Source organism: Perognathus longimembris, chromosome 11 (assembly GCF_023159225.1).
Source record: "Perognathus longimembris pacificus isolate PPM17 chromosome 11, ASM2315922v1, whole genome shotgun sequence".
Classification (NCBI taxonomy): Eukaryota; Metazoa; Chordata; class Mammalia; order Rodentia; family Heteromyidae; genus Perognathus; species Perognathus longimembris.
Window position 1 is genome coordinate 64,592,420 of NC_063171.1, and position 12,412 is coordinate 64,604,831.

Sequence of the window (12,412 nt, forward strand, 5' to 3'; positions counted from 1 at the left end):
TAAATGAAGTAAGTCAGGCTCAGAAAGACAAAAGTTGTATATTGTTTTCCTCACATGTGTGTTAGACCTGATATTTAAATATATATAAAAACAAATTAAGAGACAAACACATACATACATGAACAAACTGACTACAACATGGAATACACAGTGGGCAATTTCTGTAATTGTTACCCCCTTCAACAATGAGTGATTTAATGAAATGATTACCAGGAAGCTGAACCATGTCATGGCGCAAACCAATGGAGAAATGAATGGTGGGCAAAAGCAATCCTCTTATTTGACCTGCATAGGAAAAAATGGAATGAGGAGACTTATGAAGATATGTTGCAGATTGGGAGATGGGCGGGAAAATGTCTTCTTTGGAGAACACATAAAAATCATGTAAAATCTCCAAATCTGAACAACAGGAACAAAGTCCCATAACATATCACATCGACATGATTCATGATTTGGTCACATGATGCAGAGTAATCAAGGTAAACACAAGAATTACACACACCAAATGTTCTTTCACGAAGTGGGTAAATAACAATGGCTGAGTTCTGAGCTGCCCTTTTCTGTCAGGACAGACCCTCCATGGAGCTGAGATTAATGAGGTGTCAGCCCAGGGTGAGAGACAGCTCAGAGACTCATTTACATTTGCTTTATGTGTTGTTGGCTCCTTCATGCTGAGATATATATTATTTAGTCAAATCACCCATACAGGAGATAAAATGGCATTGAAAACCATTAGTCCTTAAATGGTAAATAATACAGGAAATTGCATGAGATAAGGATTTCATAAATTTCAAGGATTTAAAGAAGTTTTGAGCAGCAGTTTGATGAGCATATCGTGAGGCTTAGCAATAACCTACAGGAGAATACTGCCTGAAAAGAAGCAAATGTGTTGTTTTGTACAAACCAAAGGGATGTTAAAGTCATAAGGCAATGAAACTGGTAAACATTGTTTTCTTTGAATATTTAGTAAAAATTGTGGCGAGACATAGGGATGATGTGGAAAGGAGGCAGAGATGGAAGAGAACCAAGGAAATAAAATAGGAGAACATTTAATCAGAAACAAACTACAACTAATTTATTTTGGATAAATGGATCAAATTGAAAGAGTTTTTGCAGGCTTGAATCTCAAGCATAAGGTTTGTAGTTGGGAAAGACTATGCAAAACCCCCATTTCATGGGTAACATGTAGTTAATTACACTAGTTACTACAAATAAAATCTATGGAGTTTTCTGCTTGGGCTGTCTTCTTCCATGTCCCTGCAAAGCAGGCAACTGACAAGAGATTCTAGAGAAAAATGTGTCAAATGCACACACCAAGAAGGTCATAATGGATTTGGGTAAAGATATAATAAAAGTGTCCCATTTTTGCATCGAACATAAAAGGTGCAAGAAAAGCTGATGTTGGGTGGCTTTTGCCTCTAATCCAAGCTAATCAGGAAGTTCATATTTGAGGATCATAGTTTAAAGCCACTGTAGGCAGAAATGCCTATCAGACTCTTATGTCCAATTAACCACCAAAATGAAACCAGGAGTGGAGGTACAGCAGGTGTTAGTGTGCTAACCTTGAGTGACTACAACTCAAGGACAGCACCCAGGCCTTGACTTCAAGCCCCAGAACCAGCACCCACACAAGAAGACTGGAACAATAAATGTCTACATTTGCAGAGAGGTATTCTTAAAACTAAGAATTATTCATGGGATATGGAGGACAAGGTTTGTGATGACACCAAGTGTGTTCTGTAACAGAGTAATCCTTAGGGAATCGGTAGTTTCAGGTGGTTCACTATTGTTAAGGCAAGTAAAAGTGTTCAGGGAAGAAAGTGAGGTTTGGACACCAGTGCTTCATGTTTGTAATCCTAGATTTGCTTGAGACATGGAAGATCAGAAAACAGTCCAAGCTGGAAAGTCCATAATATTTTATTCCCAATTAACTAATAAAAAGGCTGAAATGGAAGTGTGGCTCACAGGACAGAGCTTAAGCCATGAGTTGTTCCACAGTGTGAGGCCCTAGTATCTGAATTCTTTAGTTATTTCTGTGTAGCATCCTAAATAAATGACAGCATTTGTATAATACACTATAGAAAGTTGTGGGTATAGATTCTTGGAAAAATGTCAATCACACCTTCATTTTTATGTTTCTGTAAAACTGCAGTAAGGATGATAAAACATAGCGTATTAGGAGAAACACTGAAGCAGCATTTGAATGAATCCCAATAGAATCCTTTCCGTATTTAATTCTGCGAAGTGAGGCGTATGAGGTTTCTTGGCTTCCCAGCACCATGGATTATTCTTTTTAAAGAGTATATTTTATTCCTAATCAAGACATTTCCATCATGAACTTTAATTCCCTGTTCTACCACCTAGATTCCTGTCACTCCGGTCCACAGAGTGTCCCAGCACCTGGAATATATGTGTCTCTAGTAGCTGCATGGTTGGTTCTCTAGTCTATCTTAATCGCAGTGCTGTATGCAGCTGGCCACTAATTTCTGTGTATACAACCTTCCTTTGGTCACTTAGAACATGATTTTTCTTGGATATGTCATGCCCATCATAAGTTCCTATGTACAGAAATTGATAAACTTCATGAAATCCAAATGAAACTGTAAATTGGCCAGAGCCAGGTGAAAATCATCCACGATATAAATCAGTGTAAGTCCCACAGGCTTTTGCCAAGGATATGGTGAGCAGCATTTTTATTTTTAATCTGTCACCTATTTACAGCAACCCCAAACTGGGGTTTCATTATTAGAAAAAGATAGAGGATTGAAGATTTTTGATTCTTTAAATTAAAAAATAAGAACTATGTTAAAAGGTCATGTTATATAGAGAAGATATGGCATTTGGCCACCAAAAAAATGGAAGGGAGATAAAGAACCAGACAGATGGACATAAGTAATTTACATGTAGATAAAACCGACTGAGTTCATTTTCTGTTTCCTTTTGTCTTGTTTCTAGTGAAAGGGCAAAGTGTTTGAAAGTTACTGAGTGAATGTAAAAAACGGGATACTGCAATGAAGAACACTGTAATAAAGACAGGGAGGTGTCTAGCAGCTGTTAATCCATGATTTGGGGAAAGGAGGGATTGGGAGGAATACAGTTCAAGGTGAGCTAGGGCACAAAGTTCAAGAGATTTCATCTCAATTAATAAAAAGCTAGAGCTCAATTAATAAAAATCAAGATAGGCCTTATGGCTATTTTCTCAGCTAAAATTGAATCGTAATTAGGAGAATCCTGTTCCCAGCTGATCCAAGAATGAATAGAGGATTCCATCTGAACAATAAGTAATGAAAAAGAGCTTAGGGCATGCTTCAGTGGTACAGTATCTGTCTAGTGTGTGAAAGTCCCTTAGTTCAAACCCATAGTACTGTCTGTCCTCTCCCCTACCCCAAAATGAAAAGGATGCTGAGTGACGGCTGTAGCTTTTGTAAAATTATAGAAAATGCACGGAATGTATCAGTGCAGCACACAGCCCTGTTTGGCTTCGGCGATGGCAGACAGTGCGGCGGTGCGTCTTTGAGTCCTTTGACGCAGTTCTTGAGTGTATGTGAAATAATGGAATGCCTCATGGGAGATTTTTCTTCTAGGCCTGGAGCCAGGGTGTGTGTGTGTGTGTGTGTGTGTGTGTGTGTGTGTGTGTGTACTGAATAGGGAACAAGAGAAATAGGGTGGCAGAAGGAAAGCTAGCAGGTAGGATTTCAGCTACTTTTGAAAGAAAAGTGTCTAAGGAGACAGTGACTAAAAGAGATTAAATGTGGAAATATTGTTTATTTGAAGAACAAAAGAAAGTTTAACCCATTGGCCAGTATATTAAAAAAACTTAAATGCTGGTATTTTTTCTAAAGAATATGACACATTCTAAAATTCTAGAAGGAAATCACTGAATTGTTAAAACTAGAGAAAGTGTGACAGGGGTTTGGATAGGGCGTTGACACTTACTCTGAAGGATGGGAGGATTTGGAGAGAACGAAAATCGATGTTAACATTCCATCTTAACCACAATAGGAAAGTCCACACAGGGCTTATGAGAAAGGGGAGAAGGGAGAATTTCAACTTAGGCCTGAGGTGCCGCTGCCTCTCCTCACGCAGGGTCTCTGAGGGCCCTGCACACCATACACCTGTGAGGAAAGGGTGTGTGCTCAACTCTCCAGGCTTGGTAAGAAATGGTGAATTTGGACAACCACTCTGGTGGTCCAGTATAGAGTTTCCTCAAAAAAGAAAATTAAACATAGAGCTACTCTATGACCTACCAATCCCACTCCTGGGCATTTATCCAAGAGAATATAAACAAGACTACAGGAAAGCCACCAGCACAACCACGCTCTTTGCAGCACTATTCACAATAGCCAACATACAGAATAATCCTGGATGCCCCTCAATGGACGAATGGATCAACGAAATGTGGTCCACGTGAACAGTGGAATTTTACTCATCTATTGGGAAGAATGATCTTGAGCCATTTTTAAAGAAATGGAAAGACTTGAGTGGGAACAACTGTGAAGTAAGCCAGATCCAGAGAAAGAAAGGTTTCATGGTTTCGTTCATGTGTGGTAGATAGGATGTAACTGTAAATCTAGAAGTAAACACGCTGGGTGATATGTAAGTGGTCGGAAATGAATTAGCTGAAGTATAATATATCTCTGGAATGCTCAAATGTTGTCATCATTTAGAAACACTAGGTCAAAACTCAATAAAATCCACACCAGAAAGTATCTAAGGCGGGGGCGGGGGTGGGAAGAGGGGAGAATGCATTCAAGAATTCATTGTATAGTGCATACAATTAAGAAAAGTGAGGGAAAGAGTGGTGGGGCGGGGTGAGAATGTTGAAGTGGGTGACATGATCAAGATGCACTGTATCCATGAACTGCTTTTTTGTATGGCACCACCTTGGTACAAGTACTCACGGATAATTTCAAATGGCAAAGCAATGGTAAATTTAGCTTATCCATTGTCAAGGAGACTTCCTTTCCTCTGCTAATCCACTCTACAATCTTAGGGTTTTTAAGTGTTTTTGTCTCTTCTGGGCATCTCATAAATGTTCTCAGGTCATTAAAAAAATTGCTGTTAAAATGTAAATGAAACAATGACAGCTCAGAGCCCGACGGGCTTCACTTGTAAGGGGAGTGGGAACTTGGACAGAGGGGAGTGGAGCACCGGGCAGGCACATGGAGATTGGGGAAATCTTTGGCAGAGTTTAAGGCTATTAAACTATTGCTTAATAGATTGGTACACTCCACAGGGGCTGCCTGGTGAAAGCTGGTCCTTGGTGAAGTGAATCTGTGAATCTCATCACGATTATCTCTCCACAGTGTCCAATTGTCCTTTCAAACCCTCTTTGAAGTCCACTGGAATTTTGTCAGGCTTTCAATTTTAAAACACTTTCTGTTTTGTGCTTAGATCACAGCATTAAAATTTGAAAACCAAAACAGTCTGTGTTCTTTGTTCTCTAGATCTCCTTTGATAATCTTTGCCTAAGGTTTAAGGCTTATGTTGATATGTCTTGCTTTCAATGGATAAGTGATCAAAAAAATAAAGAGCCTAGATAAAATGCATCAGTTAATATTCAAAATAAAATTTTATCACAAATATAATACAGCTGCAAGAAAATAAATAAGGAATTTGAATTTCTCTGAAGCATTTACTCAAAAAGAAATAAATATCATGAGTTGTTTCATTTGACTAATTAGGTCGTAGTATGTGATGTAGCAGGTGACAAACTTCTTGGCTTGTTTTTGGATTTAGGGATGAGAGAAGAATGGGATTTAGAACAGTGAAGAAGTTTGTGAAGATGTTGCAGCTGGCTGTTACTTCTTGCACCCAAATTGAATATAAATTGGTCTTCATGACAACAGATACAAAGCAACACATAGCAAGATACTTCCTCCTCTTCATGGCCAGAGGCTGGGATAAATAAAACTGAGTAGAGAATTTCAAAATGATCAATCATTCTTCTCCAAGACAAAGTGACAGGTCTTAAAAACAAGGTCCAGAGAAATGAGGGATGTTTTGACCTCTCTTCACTAAAGGCTAGGAGAAATGAATGAATTTTGTCTTGAGACTTTTGGGGAACAGGGACAGAATCTTGTAGTTTATGAAGATGTGTATAGATGTCAAATTGACAGGAGGTAGAGTTCTGTTGACTTAATGTTGTGCTGCAGTATAGTAAATTGTCTTTCTGTAACAATATTGTACTGCATGTTTTAAATAGCTAAAGAATTTTTTTTCTTGAACTAGGATTTGAACTCAGAACTTCATACTACTTATGGCTTGTGTTCTATCACTTGAATCAGGGTTGTGATTTTTATGTTGTTAATGCAAGATGGAAGCTCAAGAACTTTTCTGCCCAGACTGAATTTGAACCACATTCTTCCAAGTCTCAATTATCTGAGTAGCTAGGATTACAGGCATGAGCCCTCAGGCCTGGCTTAAAAATTTTTTTTGAATGTTTTCATCATAAAGAAGTGATAAATAGGGCTGGGGATATAGCCTAGTGGCAAGAGTGCCTGCCTTGGATACACGAGGCCCTAGGTTCGATTCCCCAGCACCACATATACAGAAAACGGCCAGAAGCGGCGCTGTGGGTCAAGTGGCAGAGTGCTAGCCTTGAGCGGGAAGAAGCCAGGGACAGTGCTCAGGCCCTGAGTCCAAGGCCCAGGACTGGCCAAAAAAAAAAAAGTGATAAATAAGATATATATGTTCAGTCTAATGTAAACATCACATCATGTATTCATATGTATAAATATCACATAGTCTCACCAATAGGTATAGTTTTTATATTTTCATTTGATAATTATAGTATACTCATTTTAAAAAGCCACAAAACAAGAGATATGTGGAATCAAGTTGATTGAACAAAATTCTCCACATAAGTTTCAAAGGATATTGAATTGTGAATAATGTGGCTACACTTCATCTTTGTGGGGATAGTAAACACTGTTATTGCAACTGTGTCCTGTGGTAGGATATGCTAACAAATAATTACAAGCAAGTTTACAGGATAAACATTACATCATCTACAAATCTACAGACAGGAGATGCCCACAACTACTGAATGTGAGCTGCCTGGTGGTCAGGCAGGTGTGCAAGACTTTCCTCCATCTGTGTCTCCATCTGTGTGCAGCATTCTCTCTTTGTGTAAGGACAGCAGTTACATTGGATTTAAGCTTTTTCTAATGGCCCCATTTTAGTGGGATTCTCTGTAAAGATTCTAGTTTCAAGTAATATTGCTTTTTTTCAGGTCCTAGAAGTGAGGATTTCAATGTATATTCATATATATAAGATGTACAATTTAACCCATAACTAGCAATATTCCATGATGAAGGGGTTGCTCTTTTTTTTTCTCAAAATGTATAATGACTCTCAACAGAAATTACAGCAGTGGTTTGAAATACTTGATGTAAATTCCAATAGAGTTAAAGAGACAAATGAACTATGATAGATGTTAGGTTCAGTACTGCTCATAGTTTTGTGAAGATTAAAATCCGTAAGACAGAACACAACCCAATGAAAAGTGGTCAAAGTAATTTAAATAAGCACAAGAGAAGATGCACATACATTTATGGCCCACAAGCATGGGAAAAATCTCAATGTCAGAATTTACCTGGAAAATCACTGCAGATGGAAACGTGACAGACATTGCCCTACAGTCATGAGAGAATTATTGTTTACACTACACAACACCACCTGTTCCAAGGGTGAGAAGACATCAGAGCATTGTTCCACAGCTATTATAAATGACAAGGAAATCACTAGCTTGCAAGACTGGATCCATTCAACACCTCGCATCACTTGTCTCCTTATTTATGTTTAGGTTAATTGTATATCTTGGTTTTTATGAACAGCCTGTGGTAAACACAAGCAATCAGGTGTCTTTTCAAAATTATGACTTCATGTGTTTGGATGTATACTCAAGAGTGGTGAAGATAGTAGTTCTATCTGTTCTGGAAAGTAAGTTAGGTACAGAAAGACAGAGCCTGCATGATTTTATACACAATTTAAATCAATGAAAGTTGATTTCCTAGAAATTGAGTACAGTGATCAAGAAGGACTGGCGAGAAAAGGGGAAGAATAAAGAGGACAAGACGTACCAGTCTATAGAATGATCACTGTCTATAAGAAAAATGTATAGTGTTTTAGGGCCTATCATGGTGAATTCAACTAACAATAATGCATTATATATCTCAAAACCACTACTCAAGAAAAAGCCAGAATGAATTTACCATAAGGAAATAATAACAATTTACAGTGATAGGTATTCTGATTACCTTGAGTTAATCATTATCTAGTGTACACATGAATAAAAATATCACATGGTACTCCATAAATGTATACAAAGATGTGCCAAATTTGAAAATATTAATCTAGAAGATAAAAAAATTGTAACAACCAACCCAAATGTCCACCTAATGTAACAACTTATAAACTAATTGTAACAAATAACCCTACTGTCCACTCATAAGTAGAGAGATTCTCAAACTATGGAATATCAACCTAATGAAATATTCATTAGCAGCAAAAGTGTTACTAACTAAAGCATGATGAATTTAACAGCACACGCTTAATTAAATTTTTCTTCACATGATAATATTTTAAATCTTCAAGATTCATTTTCTGGTAGAAAAGGGAATGATCTCTAAAGTAGAAGATTCTTAAAAGGTGATGAAGGAACCAGATGGGACCATGTTTTTAGAGAAATGAATCAGTCCATACATGTCAGGTTCTGATTTGTCTTTGCCTTACTCATTTCAAGGCCCAAAGCCCTGCAGTATTGACCACTCCAGAGCTGAAGCCCACCAAAATTATTTACATTAGCTATTTGTAAAACATCCCGGGTATTCTGACTGGCCTTTCTTGAAGAAAACCCTAGTTAGGCTTTTGCCTGAGGCTTCTCTTTCCTGGTGTCTTTCTCCTGTGGCTGTCCAGTTCCCGAGACTGTAGCAGATTTCCTCCCCTACCTCTCCCCCGAGTCTACTCTGTGACTCCTTAGAGAAGGAAAACGTCCTTCCAACAAAGGATTTTTTTTTAAGTGGAATCTTTTTTATTCACAACAATTCCACAAAACTAGGTCTTGTATCCTCTCGTACATTTTTTTCCCTTTATATGATTAGAAACTCATAAATCTAGTATTTCTGCTACAAAAGAAATTATCTCTTAAAGTGTGTGACTTAACGCTGTGGCTCAAGTGGCAGAGTGCTAGCCTTGAGCAAAAAGAAGCCAGGGACAGTGCTCAGGCCCTGAGTCCAAGCCCCAGGACTGGCCAAAAAAAAAAAAAAAAAGTGTGTGACTTAAGGTAGTAAAATGAAATGTTAACCAAAATAAAAAGAGGAAATAAATGGAAGAAGAGAACCACCTACAATGAGAAATTAACGAAACCATCACAGTTGGCTGACAATATGCCTTACCTTGCATAGAGACTTGTCCATTAATAGTAATAACAATGGTATTATGGTTTTGCAGATTTATGAAAGCAAGCAGTGCTTGGGCAAGCCCGGTGATGGATTACAGTTACACTGCTGATCCTAATAATCAATCTGAGACTACATTTTCTGTCATAAAAAAAAAAAAAACAACAAACCTATTTGAAGCAATTGGAGCGTTTCCCTTGATACACATGTGAGGTGGATACATCCAATCAGAGTAAATGAGTGACTTGGAAGCTGTATTGTGGCTATGCAAACAGAGGTGTGATTATCTGCAAAACAAAATAAGATGTGGAGCTAAAATTTGCAAAGCAATGCAGATATGTATGCATTTACTAACTGCTGAGTGAGCGCTAAATAACTGATTTTTATTCATGAATCCACTGAATTGCTCAGCAGAGCCAAATAAATGTCATTATGGTTGCAAACATGTGGTGGTCAACAGGATTCTACAAATAGCCACCAGAAAATTCTTACTCATTTTTGCTCCAAAAAAGTTATGAGGAGGATGCCACCAAAAGAGTGTAAATTACAGAAAATGAGTAAAATGAAATTGACATGATGACTGTGGATGTTTCTACCTCCGAAAAATAAAATAAAAGCAAGGATATTTTGTCAAACTATTTTCAGCCTATATCAGATTATTGGTGAAAATACTGCACTGTGGGTAAAAAATATGAAAACCACAGCATACTTGAGGGATTCTTGTTTATTATTAGTTGAAAATGTCCATTTTTAAAAACATTTAAGCAATTTCTAGGCACATAATTCCTTTAACATTTTAAATTTATATTTTTGCATAAAATATAATGAACAATGTTATATTGAGGTGCAGCTCCTCATGATTACTTTTGCCGTGGTAATGAAATTACTTTTGTCTGCTTGGGTTTTAATGGTTCATTTCTGCTGATTTTCGAACTTCACACCAATTTGAAATTATAAGTAGTTAGAAAAACTGATTGAGTTGTTAATGCATAGATGATAACATTTGAATATAATACTAAGATTAACATTTATTGTATATATGTATATATAAGCTCATAACAGATAATTCTATTTAATTAAATGTTGTCATTAACCTAATTTTACACTGCAAAGCTGAGGCTCAGAGGAGACACTTGATTCAACTATGATAATTTGGTGAATCAGAGTGGAAGTTGAAACTATACTTGTTATGGTGTACTGAGTGCTTTAGTTATTTTACTACTATGACATTTTTAGCCATTCTGATTTTATAAATACTTTGGTTGTGTCACTTGTTCTATTTCCAAGAACCTTACCTTACTTTTTACTCATAACCTATAATACCATCACTGAAAATAATCTAGAGATTTTCACCAAAATATCTATATTTTTAATAATTTTACTTACATAATTTTGAATTCTTTACATCTGAGGTTTTAAAACGAAATTTTAATCATATATATACATATATACACACACACACACACACACATATATATATATACATATATGTACATATAGCCAGGCACCAATTCCTCACAGCTATAATCCTAGATACTCAGGAAGTTGAGATCTAAGGACCATGGTTTGAAGCCAAGTGGGACAGAAGAGTCCTTAAGACTCTTATCTCCATTGACCAGCAAAAAAGTTGGAATTGGAGCTTTGGCTCAAATAGTAAAGCTCCAATACCAAATCAAAAGCTAAGAGAGAACTTCCCAGGCCCTGAGTTCAAGCCTCAGAAGGCACACACACACACACACACACACAGTTAAGAAAAAATATGGAAAGGTTAAAATTGGCCATCCTGACAAAAGCTAATTTTTATTTATTACTTACACATGTTACCTATATGTTTTCTATGTTTTCAGTCAGGCAATTATGTTACTTTTAAAAGCAGGAAATCATAGAGAATTTTAAAGCCAACTATTTAAATAGCCAAAAATTTGAATAAAACAAATATGTTTGATAAATGGAATCAGATATACTCCCTGTTTTGATGAGGGACGTAACTCCCAGGGTAGGGGTCGTTGGTGATCTGATAGGAAATAAACTAAGCAAATGAAACTATCAGGCACATGTGACACTCCAATTGGCAGGTATCCAATTTGATTTAGGGCCAAGAGGTTTGTGAAGAAGAAGTCTAAAAGGCAAGAACAGGAGAAATCAAGCCTTGGTCTTGAACACATGACTATTTGGAGGAAAGGTTAATGATGTTGCTATTGACTTTTATAAACAAATGAAAGTGTTGTTTCAAAGATCAAGGGATTTACTAAGGCACCCCACTATCCTCAGTTGGCATCTCTTTTTGCTTCATTCAGATGCTCACATGAATTTTAGTCTCCATTCTGCTGACATAATTGAAGGATTCATAGACACAGGATCTCATTTTCTGGTAGCACTGGAATATGAACTCAGGATCTTATGCTAGAGCTCCACAACTTCAACTATATCCCAACATGTCTTGTTCAGGTCTTGGGTTTTGCACTGTTTGCCTGAGTTGATTTTCCTACCAATGCCTCTGCTAAAATGTGGATTGTGGGTAGGTACCCCCATTGACCTCTGAAATCCCTTGCATACCATGTTCTCTGAGACTACAGACATGGCCCAGCACATACTTGTACAATATCCATTTTAATGCCTTGCTTTTACATTGGAATTTTCAAAGTTACCATGCAATAGCCTTGTATGATAAATATTTGGCTGGCACATATTTTTAAACTTTATTGTTAAATTGTATAGGTATTGATCACTTACGTGTCTGTATTTCCCTAGGAATATTTTTTTGCATGTAAAGCCATCATATTTTAGCTTTGCTCTACTTGTGGGAAAACCTCTAAAAGAGATTTTATAAAGCTACATTTAAAAGCCAGTCTAAAGAAATTCTAAGTAGGAGCAGAAAACCTTAAGTTGTAATTTATGAGTAGAAATTGCCTCAGAGTTCAGAAGACACCAAGTTTGAGTCTCGCTAGGCTGCTTTTTTAAAAGAGTAATCTATCCACATTATGTATTCTAGCCAAATAACGTATTTCTTG